This window comes from Haliotis asinina, chromosome 2 (assembly GCF_037392515.1).
Source record: "Haliotis asinina isolate JCU_RB_2024 chromosome 2, JCU_Hal_asi_v2, whole genome shotgun sequence".
Lineage (NCBI taxonomy): Eukaryota > Metazoa > Mollusca > Gastropoda > Lepetellida > Haliotidae > Haliotis > Haliotis asinina.
The window spans coordinates 61,282,792-61,296,384 of record NC_090281.1 but is presented as its reverse complement, the minus strand read 5'-3'; positions in this window follow the sequence as shown (position 1 = coordinate 61,296,384).

Sequence of the window (13,593 nt, the reverse complement as noted above, 5' to 3'; positions counted from 1 at the left end):
TTATTTGCCAACGAGTGGCCTCTGATAATTTCCTACGTGCCATGACATTGAAATGAATGAAAAACCGAATGCAATCGACAACCTGCGCTTGTAAACACCCCAGGGAAAAAGTGCATTTTTCGAAAGTTGAGGTTAAAGCAATGCACGTGCGCTGTGCAAGCTTCACGCGCGTCATATCAACCCATGAAAAGCTCATGCTGTATGTCAATACATCAAAATTGAATAATCAATCATCAAAATTACTTCGTTAAACTTTGTTAAGTTTTTATGTGTCTTTGAATTTGGTGTTGCTTAATTAATTTCCATATGTATAGATCAACTAGTTTGAAAGCATTCTGGGGTATACAGCAGAGTTGAGCTCCTCATTACCGGCATAGCGTTTTCCACGGAGATGTTCCTTCAATGTTGGAAAAAGGTGAAATGCGCTTGGGGCTAGGTCAGGTGAATATGATGGATGAGGAAGTTCTTGAAAGCCACATTGATGTACTGCAGACTTTGCCAATCGAGGGGTGTGAGACGAAGCATTATCATGTAAAACCCAAACTCCAGCCCTCAACATCTCCCACTTTCTACACGCATACCCTAGTATGCTTCAAGGACCTGTTGCTTTCAAATTGGTTGATCTGTTTGAGTAAAATACTTTTGACCAGCCCTCGTACTAGACCCCTTATATACCCACTATATGACGAAATATTGTCTATAACGTTTTCAGATATGAGTCATTGTGCTTTGAATATTAGATATTAATGAAGCATATCTTAAATCATTTACCGATAGCTTGCTGATATCTTTATATTATAATCAGTAATTTCAAAATGGATATGAACACCGCTTGCCATAAATATTGCCACATTTTGACGTTCGGTTACAATCGAGTGCCATGCTATGAATAAGTACGGTATTCTGTGTTTGACAATTACGTGCAGTAACATCGTATCTATTATTAGTTAACAAATCCTTTGTTTTTCCTTCTTTTTCTATGTCTTCTGTTTGTCTTCTCTCGTTTTTGTCCTTTGCCTCATCCTCGGATGTATAAACATCATGTGAGATGCTGACCCTTCCTTATCCCAGTTTTCCTATCATGTGTTATACATCGCCGAGGCGGCGGGAAGGTCTAATGATGTGGTTTAAACTTTTGCTCGTCATGCTAAAGGCGCGGGTTCGATTCCCCACATGGGCAAAATGTATGCAGCTCAGTTCTGGTGTCTCCCGCCGTGAAATTGCAGGAATATTGCTAAAAGTGGAGTAAAGCCATGCCCACTCACGTGTATATCGCCAGCACTAACAGCGTTAAAAAAGGCTTAATAGCTGCACCGTTTAGGCTTGTGGTTCAGGCATTCGCTCGTCACTCCGAAGACCTGGGATCGATTCCCCACGTTGGCACAATGAGTGAGGCCCATTTCCGATGTCCCCCGCCGTTATATTACACACTCACTCATTATTTCGGGTAGGGTAGTCATGCTGGGTTGGCAAGTCAAGGGTGATATACATGGTTTACATATTGGTTTAATGTTTTTCATCATATACATCCGAACAGGTTCCACAGCAAGTTCGCCTCTTTAATGTTGTTTCGCAAGAAGTGATAAACTCATAAATTCAGACATTTTACATTAAACGATTAGTGTCCTTACGCCTCAATCTGTCGCTTTTGCTTTCAAAATAGCATGGTTTCAGGAAAGAAACCGATTCTGACAAAAGAACTGACATTTGTCAAGTTTGACCTTAATGCAGGTATATATTTTAGGAGCTGAAAGCAGCGTGACTGCAGAGTTGAGTTACACATGTGGTAATTTTATGTAAAAACACCCAGGTGGAAACTCTTTACCTCAGTATGAGCAACTTTATTAATACACATTATCTGGTGAGGAAAACCATCATCTTTGACAAACAAGCTTGTTAGGGAGAGACTTTGTGCCAGTAAAGCATATTTATTAATCATAAATCATAACTCCGTCATATAAAACGGTTTATAGCATGCACGTCAATGGCTTGTACCATCGGAAAAGTTTGGTAACAAGCGTGTCCCGCTGTGAAATGACCAAAACAGTTGATGTGAGATGTACAAAGCCTACTGACCTCCATTTACCATTAGTTTTAAAATTGTTTTCAGAAAAATAGTTGTGAAAATATAGATAATTTATTGCAATAATTTACCAACATTTCAATCTTTGTAACTGGTTGTTTTTTAGAAATTGTCAACACATTACCTTTAAATGGATTTCTTAATGTGTGAAAAGGAGATTTGAACTGCAAAATGTTGACAATAGGTTCGTTTTGCAGGACCATTAGATAAAATAGAAGAAATGAACTGTACAATCTCTAAAGGAATCACAAACAACCAGATATTACCAAAGGCCAATGCATATTTAAGAGAATTAAGAAAACGTAAATAGCTTTCTTCAAGTTAATTGGAAATATTGGGGAAATACAAGTACGGACTGAATTTGCAATCGGCAGTAAGGCAGAAACCTCTCGTACTAAGTATTTAAAACAAGTTTAAGTTAGCTCCAAGAGGGCGGATGTGACAAGAACGTGTTCATAACATCATCAGTGAGTCCCAGCACAGGTCCATATTAGTGACACAAACATCACGCCAGCAGAAATTTGAAACAGCAGAAATTTGATCATGTAGGACAGTGAAAGGAATTTAAAGCAATATGGGAAGGCCTCGGCAGTGAGAAAGGCAAACCATAAGGATCACCAACGGACTCGTTGCCGACCAAATCGTCCAAACCTCTGCTACAGCCCACAATGCCTGACGTCTTCTCTTCTACAAGTACACCGAAATCCCCACCAAGAGCCGAAGAAAGAGAACAGTCGTCATAAACAGGTACTCCAAACATCTCGTACCCGTCAACATTATTCAGCTTTATAAACGAAGTGTCAGTGGATGTATTGACGACGAACCTGTCAGAAGTGTTTATGCTATCAAAGCTACAAGTGAAATTTCATCAAGCATTCCGACAAGTTGCAAAGGATGTCATCAAATGTACACCCTGTACTGTGATACAACCTGTGAAAGAGGTGTGCAAGAGTTGGAAGACGAGGATATTTAGAGGGTGACCTAGGGTGTCCTTAAGAAGATCAATAAGGAGATCTCGATCTCGGATGTCGATAGATGCCACCGAGCTGGAAAAGAGAGTTCAAGGCAGAGTCGTCAGATTATAGTGAAATTTGTGATCCACGGGGACATGGACGGGACTCTGTGATGGAGACTTTGCTGTTTTGAGGGACATCAGAAAATTACGCTGGACCGAAAATACGTGGACCAGGAATGATGGTCGCATTTACATTCTTGTACAGCCAGAAGATGCAGTGCGACAGATCTAGTGCAAAGAGGACTTGAGTCCATATCTACGTAAATAAGTCTAGTATTGTGTGTTCGGATTCAGCATTATCCATGCCTAACGGATGAGTTATGTGTTTGGGATTCCATCAAAGTGTAAGTTAGTTTGATACTGTTTGTGTATGACGTTGGTCACTACGTGGTACTTTAGATGAATTAATTCAATTACATATTCCCTTGTTATTATCAGTGTGTGCTTTCTTCAGTCACTCCTTACTGTATTATCCTTAGCTCTAACGTTAACAAATTACATGCTCAGAATATGTTATATATCTAGGTCTGCACTTTCTACCTGTGTTAGAAATATGCTGCAACAGTTGGTATTGTTTTACAATGAAGTGTCCCGATTTTCATATCACATATTGTCTATTCATCTTGTCAAGACCTTAAATGATGGGTAAAGATATAGTTCAACTTCGCGTGACAATCGGGATATTTCATTGTAAAACATCTTGTAAGCTGATAATAGCTTTAATAGCAAAAGACTTTCCCCATTTAGTGTATGTAATAATTCTTTATTATGCGTCATTCCATCAGAATTATATTACATGTGTATTATTTTTTCGGCGTCATGTAAAACAAACCTTGTGATAGCTTTCGTTTGTGCACTAGAGAGGCAATGTAGTAACACTAATGTAACCATCCTACTGCTTCCTGGCGACATCGAGTCAAATCCAGGCCCACAAATGCACGAGTTTCATGAGAAAATTCTATTCCTATTTCACCATAACACAAGAAACATACGAAATAAACTGGAATATTTTAGCGAGTATGTTTCCGATAACAATATAAACACGTTTAGACGATAACACCGATTGTGATACAATGAAGTGGACATGTTACCACGACCCTATTCGTAAAGACAGAAACTCATTAGCCGTAGGTATTATTATTTACATCAGAAGAAGCATTAGCATTTACGAGAACGCAAAACAATCATGATAAACATGATCCGGATAAAACTTTACTTACGCGTAAAACAAATAAAACTATACCCACCTGCAAAACTACTGGTCATCTGTTTATACAGACCCGCGTGTAATTCTCTAGAATTCTTGGAAGGAATGGACGTAAGCATTGAAAATGCACTATACGTTTCTAGTAGAATTGCTATAATGGGTGATCTGAATGCTGCTCTTATGTCTTTTAGAGGTCTTAACTTTAAAGATATCATGTTAAATAATGTTTGTAAAATAGTATAATAGAATCTACACGGATAACGTTATAGTACTTTGCTTGATCCAATTATAGTCAGCGACGATGCTGAAAGAATTGATGAGTGTGGAGTTGCTGAATTCGACGGATCACAGGGGTACTTACGTGGCACTAACTGTGACATTTAATACACAAATAGCATATACCAGAGATATACTGTGTTACAATTAAGGTGATGTACATCCTCAAACGCACTTATCAATGAAATGGATTGAAGTTAATTGTTAGTAAACTGTCATTATGTAAATCAAGCTTGTGAAATATTTTACCAGAAATTGAATTACTTTCTCAAATCATGTATCCATACAAAGATAGCCATGATTCGATTCAAGTCTAAGCCGAGAACGCAGGATAAGAGACAACTTTCGCAGAAAAGCAAAACGAACAATGCTGCTATCTGATGATGCAAAATTAAAAACAACAACAACAAAAAACCGACAAAAAGTCAATAATATGAAATATTATGCAAAAGAAAAATTTTTTGTTAATGTAGACAATTTTCTTGTGGATTCATATGCTGAAAGCAAAATTTCATATTTGAAGCTACTAAATTATCTAGTAAACAGGCGCGAATACCTGCATTCCTCGTCTTATTTTTAGTGATGACCATGAAATTCCGTCTTGTTTCTCTGATTGTGAAAAAACTGAAAGATTAATACGTATTCCAATCTGTTTCAACAGTGGATGAAAACAACGCATGTCTATCATATTTCAGTAAACGAACAGGCGCAGTTCTTGACAAACTAACTATATCCAAGTTTGAAATTGAAGATGTCATTAAAAGTTTACGTCTGAAAAAGGCTTCTGGTCGTGACAAAGTAAGTCACGTTGTATACTCAGTAAGTAACGTTTAATATTTGTTGTTCAACATGTCTTTGCAAACATGCTGAGTGGAAAGTTGCCAATGTCATGCCTCTCTTCAAGTAAGGGGATCAAACCTTAGCCTCCAAATATAGATCAATATCCCTTTATAGATCAATATCCCTGATAAACTGTGTTGGTAAAATATTTGAAAGAATTGTCTTAAAACACCTGTTTAATCATTTTCACGCTAACAAGCACCTGTATAAATTTTAGTCTGGTTTTCGGCCTGGTCAACCCACTGTGCATGGTGGGTTATACCACCGGTTTTGCAAATCACCGGATAAAATAGAAAATGTTTGTTTGGTATGCCTTTATCGTGTCTGGCACAGAGGATTACATCTTGAATACGCATGTGAAGTCAGGAACGGGTGTACTCTCGAACAAGTAAATGAGTTAGAACAGATTCAGTTACAAGCGGCACACTACAAGATCGTCGTAGAAAACGGAGACTATGTACAATTCAAACTGAAATGGCTAATTCACTCCTAAGAGAAGTGCTTCCCTTGAATGGTGGTTCTAAAGAAAAGTATAATCTATGCAGTTCGCTAAATATATCCATTCACATGCCAACATCCAAAGAATCATTTTTTTCCATCTACAATATGCTCTTGGAACAATTTATCAACCACCGTTCGTAATTCATATTTTTTTTCAACTTTTAAATCACCGATAATCATGCGTATGCACCTCAGTATTGTTCATATTGTAAAAGAAAATTAAATATTATTCATATCAAGTTGCGGTATTCTGTTTGTGGTTTGAACAGAGTTGGGCTGGAAACTGATCCCATTTGTATATGTGGTAATTTTATTGCTGACCCGTATCATTATCTGTTTAAATGTCCATTGTACAGAGAGTTAATTTCATGTTAACTGTTAAACGCATTTGTTCACCAATGGATATTTCAGCTGACCTCATCCGTTGATAAATCTCTTAATTTACTGTCACAGTTTAGAGAATCGAAATAATCTATGTACATACGAAGGAAAGAGTATTCTAAATTGGAGAACTTGTTGATAATCCATTTCTCTGTGAATAAAATACGTTTGAAACAAACTATGTTTAACTTGAATCTTAATTAATGTTCTTTATTTTAGCTTCATTCAATGAAGCAGGAAAACGACGAGCGTTTGCTAAAGCGGCGTAATTCTTGAGCCGGTATGTTTTTACTCTTCTTGTCTGTGAAAGGGTATGTATGAAAGGAGGGCAGAAACGAGCCTGGGCACTTTCGGGAACTTTAAGGAAACATTTTTTCTTCTGGCTCTCCGTCAATGTCTCTAAGAATAAGTTTGTATCTTATTGATGAATACTTCGCATCCCTGTCCACAACGTATGTTAAAGTTTATCTCGAATGATAAGGAGGTGTGTGTGGGTGGGGGTGGTTCAATGAAAAGGACTATGCTGCATCTCTAACGCCATAACCGACGTCAATTAAGTAGATTTTTAACACATATGATGACAATGATGATAAATACTCTGCATTTCCAACCCCGCAACCGACGTTAATTCAATATTTTTTATATATCTTGTTTTTCTCACTGCTGTGCGGGACAGTCCATGGTGACAGCATGACGGAATATTACCCGGTTTACGGAGTTCAGATGACATGTAAACATGTGACAATTACAAGCACACATAATGACCCAATGAGAGTAACAATGAATAATACCCTGACCGTACTTTTCCCTGATCTCCACAAAGCGGTTTGTCAAACGAGACGCCACAGATGTCACAAAGAGGGACGTCCTCCTTTTCAACCTGAGATATTGCCGCAGACCCGTGGGACAGCTTGCATGGGACGACATACATCCAGCTAAAGGGAGTTCATGATTGTAAGTTGTGCAGCTGATAAAACACACGCACCTACGAGGTAATATACCTGACGCTGTAACTTACCCATAAGGGTACACACCTGACATTTAAGTTACCCAAAACGGAATGCAGCTGACACTGTAAGTTACCCATGTGGGAATACACCTGACACTATAACTTACCCATGTGGGAATACGCCTGACATTATAAGTTACCCATGTGGGAATACGCCTGACCCTACAAGTTACCCATGGGGGAATACACCTGATACTGTAAGTTACTTATGAGAGAATATAGCAGACTCTATAAGTTACCCATGAGGAAATACCACTGACTCTACAAGTTACCCATGAAGGAATACACCTGTCATTGTACGCTAGACATGAGGGATACAGATTACGTGCAGCGAACAACGGTTATAATGAAGCAATCTTAATGTCGCTTAATGTTCGTTATAGCCTTGCTTTACTAACTATCATAATAGGAATTGTTTAATAACACGTAGGTGCGTCTTGGCGTCAGACACAATCTTTGTAATCCTTCATCTCTTTATTCCGATACTTTTAGTGGTCTTTTTTCAAATCTACTCGGTTTTAGTCAAATGCCAACAAAAGAAGCGTCGTCCTGGCTGAGTGGATTAAATCGCTGACATTGAGGTTTAACATGAAGGTACCTCACTCAATCCTGAAAAGAATTAGAGAAATATCTCATTGTGTTCGTGTAGGATTTTCACCTTTTATCTTCGGTGCTACCATGGAGTAGTATATTTAGGTAATGAAAACCACAATGAACACTCATTAACGCCTCACAAGATTTGTCCTACCATGGAGCAAATAGATTTTCAGACTTGGTTTAGCACGATGTTTCATCCTTACACGTTTGCTTAATACATTATCCGGATTTCGGAGTAACTGGGTGCATGGTGTTGTGTAATCCCACATCTTTCTAATCCGATATTCCCCCTTTTTCTCAGACCTATTGAGGCCCATGTAAATAACATTTATATATAATTAACTATTAATATTCAATTTATATTTCAGAAAGGCGACTTTCTTCTGTTTCTCTTGGCAACCCAAACACTGCATGACCATCATGATAATTGTAAACTGTTCTGTAAATGTGTGTGTTGCTACGTCGCCATTTGCAACGTTACAATAATATCGCTGCAGGGGATATATGGCTTTACATGTTGTATACAGGTCTTACAACGCTTTCAACTCTAGGCTATCCCAGCGCCCCGTGTTGTTAATGAGATATTCCTTCATGATAAAAATACGGCCTGAGGAAGATTCATGAAGGTAGTGAATATGCTCGACAGAGTTGAACATAACACCCACAATCAATAGCTATATCGGGGTTCTGTTCCTATCGTTTGTTTCTTTGTTTGTTGCTTAACGTTGCACTCTGTAACCTGGACCAGGCAATACAGTGATCAACAGCATGAGCATTGATCTACGCAATTTGGATTCTGTTATATTTTGCTTACAGTAAAATATATTCCACCTTAAAGTTGAAAACATATATTCAGCACATAATTCAAAACATGTCATTTAAAGTGCTTCGTAATGTTATTTGTTTTTATGATTTAGTGATAAACAGTACATAACAAATCTACCCTGTAAATTCGTCAAAATGTTCGTTTTCTGGTGTGCTCCACTTTAATGGAAGGTAAACAGGTAACTATTGCTTGACTGATCAACCTTGACTTATCTATCTGGTCAACCTATCTGTTCGTAATGTGGTGTCTGGCCTTGGAAGGTTACTCTCAGCATGGGTGAAAGGTCAGTCAGGAAGGGCATGTCAAACAATATATGATCTATAAGCACCCAAGCATAACGAGCATGTTTTTCAGAGTATTTGTGACTATACCTCATGACATGGGACACGATGGTCTACGTTTCTTTTATTGCTGATGCTATTTCCGTCATGTCACGTGACCGGAACTGACCAGCTTGTTTACGACTTATGTCCTTCTGCTATTCTTATCGGCATTTCCTCAAAACAACCTTTATTCGGTTAACACGTCCACCAGATAATAATATATCACATACTCCGCTTCATAAATACCTTTGTCTCGACCAAAGTTCTCACCATTAACGCCAGTCTTAAAACCTCAACTGTGAAAGCGACAAAGTTACGTTCAAGGTCACATTAGAATGACACAAAATGAAACTTTAAACAGTTGTTATGTTTCGCTGACAGATCTTGACTGTCATTTATGTTTACGCAGTCTCCTTATATCCTTTTGTATTGGTGTATGGATCTTTGCCCACAGGAACTCTGCCCACCACAATTTTGGAATTTTGCCCACAATATCAATATTCTGCCCACCAAATTAATGCAACATTATATGAAATAGGCGTGTATTATTTTGTTGAACTACACAGAAACGCTATACAGTATAGCACTTTAACAGAGCAATTAATGTTTGATCTCTTTTAAACTAAAAAACACTTAACAGGTATCAAATAACTCTTTGATCTGTCTCATATGCAAAATTCATTTTGTGGGCTGAAAGGTCCTCCCCTGTAAAATTTGTGGTCGGCAGAGTTCCTATAGTGAGTGATTATGTTTCTAGGGAGCTTTTAGTAATATGGCAGCAATGTCACGGCGGGGAACACATTGTTCCCATGTGGGATATCGAACCTGTTGTCTTCGCGCTTTTATCACCAGGCTACACCACAGCCCCGTGTTCCTAGCGGAAAGAGCTCCCGTGGGCAAAGTTCCCAGATTCCACAGTTATTATACTCTTTGGAGGTTCTTTGTGGACCTCTCGGAATCGTGTAATTACACGTGATTTCGCGTGATTTCTAAAATATGTGGACTTACGGACCTTTACACGATTGTTCGTAATCCAGAATAATGTTACAGGTTGACTCTGTGCAACTGACATCTGGGTATCATTTGATAAGAATGAAGTGATACAAACCTCAAAACGAGGTAAACGTTCACAGTTTTAATATTAGCAGTAATAAAGATCGGACTCGTGAAAGTCCGACCATTAAAGGCGACTACGCTTGTCGTGAGAGTCGACTAACGGGATCGGGTTTGGTTGACACATGTCATCAGTTCCCAATTGTGCAGACCGATGCTCCTGCTGTTGATCACTGAATTGGCTGGTCCAGATTGGATTATTTGCAGACCGCTACCATATAGCTGGAATATTGCTGAGTCCGGCGAGAAACTAAACTCACTCACTCATCAAGGGATCAAGACCACATTTAAACTTGACAAGGATCGCTGTGTAAGAAGCAATGAGCAAATACACAGTCAATAAAGAGGTTACATCCACAATTACCAAATATAGACAAATTCTGGATTTACAATCAATCCAATGCTCATGGTAGCTGAGAAAGTGCTACTACTTTCCCGGCTTAAACTTTTGGGTCGCGAGAAAGCCATATTAAGAGATGAAAACACGATAGCACGAGGGGACAAAGCGATAACGCGAAAAGGAAAGCGATAAGGCAAGACGGGAAAGCGTTATCACTGCGTGCGAGAGAGATCATTGCGAGGAAAACGAGAAAGCGATAGAGCGAGAAAGCGATGGTGGAGCTTCCAGGCACCATAGATGCTTGATAGTCCAAGATTCTTAAGCGATGCGATTTTTACTCGCTACCCACAAAATGCCCCAGGAAATCACTCGAAAACATGACTAGCAAACGAGTTACTAAACTAATAGTAGAAATGCAGGGACGACAATTATGCGTTGAACATTTGGTTTCTGAAGGGTACCAATTAACCTTTATAATCAGATATGCAAAATTTGCACTATAATACAAAAGAAATATCTGCATTGTTCTAAACAATTCCGCTTCTTCGTTAAAATCAAAGTTATCAAAAATCTGTCTTAAATATATTGGTAATGTACAGATAGGCTTGCTTCAGTTTTGAAAAGGTAGGGGAACTTCGTCTATTTTCCCCAACGTTTCTGGGCTAGTTATTGCCCTTTGGTTAGGTGGACGAAACAGTGCAAGATTTATGGACGAACTCCTTGTTAGAAATAAATCTGTTGAATGTCAAAACGGCGGACATGCGTAACCAGGAAAGGGAGCAAGGTGACATGGTTGCCCACCTGTTTGTACGGTTAGTGGGTCAGTGGGAGGCCTTCTCACCTGTCAACAATCTTTTGTATGTAGAGTACTCTTACTATCGAGGATTTGCACATTCAGAAAGTGACAAAAATGATGTTCTGAAATTATTCAGTACGAAACGGTTGCAGTTCCTAAAGAATGTCAACGAATGGACGATGTGCGAGATAGTGTGTTGTAACCCAAGCCTAAGTTTATGTTCTTGCCGTTTGTTGTTTTGCGATGCACTCAGCAATATTCAAGCTATATGTTGGTGTTTTTTGTAAGTAATCGAGTTTGGACCACACAGTCCAGTGATCAACCGCATGAGCATCGGCTTACGCAGATGGTATATGATGACATCTGCCTGTAAGTTCCTAAGTGATACAACTGACAAATTGTAAGCTATCGTGTATTTTAGTTGTCAATGTTAAGGCAGTATATTTGAAACTGGTGAGGTGTTTCTATGTATTTAGGTGGACAAAAGAAAGTACGCACCCATTACTGGTGACTGTTGAAAATTATACAAGCAAGGAATCACTGCCCGACATTGATGTAGTTGGTGTTTCATAAATGTCGTTAAAACTTCTTATATATATTTCCACCCGTGAAGGTCCCGGGGTAGAATAGGCCTTCAGCAACCCATGCTTGCCATAAAAGGCGACTCAGCTTGTCGTAAGAGGCGACTAACGGGATCGGGTGGTCAGGATCGCTGACTTGGTTGACGCATGTCGTCGGTTGCCAATAGCGAAGATCGATGCTCATGTTGTTGATCACTGGATTGTCTGGTCCAGACTCGATTATTTACAGACCGCCGCCATATAGCTGTAATATTGCTGAGTGTGGCGTAAAACTAAACTCACTCACTCACTCACTCTTATATATATTTCAAAGTTAAAGACCTTCGGGAATGTAATGAGAATTGTTTTTCACACCTTAGACTAGGACTAGTATGATACAGCGGGATATCGCGAGAGTGTGTGACTGAGTGATTGAGAGAGAATTTCTCGAGACTATTACTGGTTATTCTCCAATTGTCTCATGGATCATTACACGATTTTCCTACCTGTATTTCTAATATCGTTGGATGCCCACCTGCTCAAACTAATAGCGGGTCAGCGAGAGGTCATCTCACCTGTACACCCCCATTGTATAGAGTACATGGGTAGTGTAAATTTGTTCTCTACGGGACAGCTGCAGTCCCATGAATGAGTGATAAATGAGCCTTTGGTAATATACAATAATGTAGGTTGCCACCTATAGAAATATAGAACCAAAGTTTTATGACAAAAAGTGTAAAATATATGTCAAGCTGTTCCCGTTATCATGTGTCAGGCATTATAATTACCATGGTGATTTATCTCTATGTGCTCTATCGGGAAAAGAGAGGATACACACACGTTTGGTTAAATTAAACAGAAAGTGAGTATTTGAGGGATATGACTCTCTCTCTCTCTCTCACTGTGTGTGTGTGTGTGTGTGTACCAATTGTTGTTCTTTGCGAGACGGCCCATCATCTGTCGGTGCACACAAAAGATATATTAGTTATTGGTTGAACTATTGTTGATAGAACGCCCTCTACATAATGTGCAATATATCAGTATTTTCATACAAGCTAATATTTACACAGCAGTGATATATTTTCCTTAACTGTAGTCAAATTGTTGGTAAGACTTCCGCCCGACCCGACCCCCAATCTGTGAGGAAGGGGCATCTGATCGTTTCCTCTGGCCAGGAGTCCAGCAGCTTATCAGACCGAAGTCTTGGTACTGGTGCAGAGTTTGACTCCCAGTCAGTTTGGAGGAAGCATTTTTTTGACATGGTTCATGGAATTGTTTCAGAAATGCCCCACTATCACATAAATCTTAAACTGTAAAAGACAGTACACAAGTCATGATATTAACAATCCAAAAGAAGGATATAAGGGTCGTGGGTCAATCCCACAAACTGAAACCTTAGAATCTCCAAGGAAGAGAATGTCCACATATGATTAGAAAGCAGTATGCCTTTTATTACTTAAGTTTCTTTTTATGATAATTTACCATATTTACCATATTGCCATATTGACACTCACATTAACATGGATATATAGTCTTAGTAGGGGAACTGTACTTTCAACGTACGATTGTCGAAATTGGGGGATATATGGGATTGATACAAAAATAATGATGTTTTGAGAATGCATCACCACATGGAGACCCGATGACATGTGTCAACCAAGTCAGTGAGCCTGACCACCCGATCCCGTTAGTCGCCTCTTTCGACAAGTATAGTCGCCGTTTATGG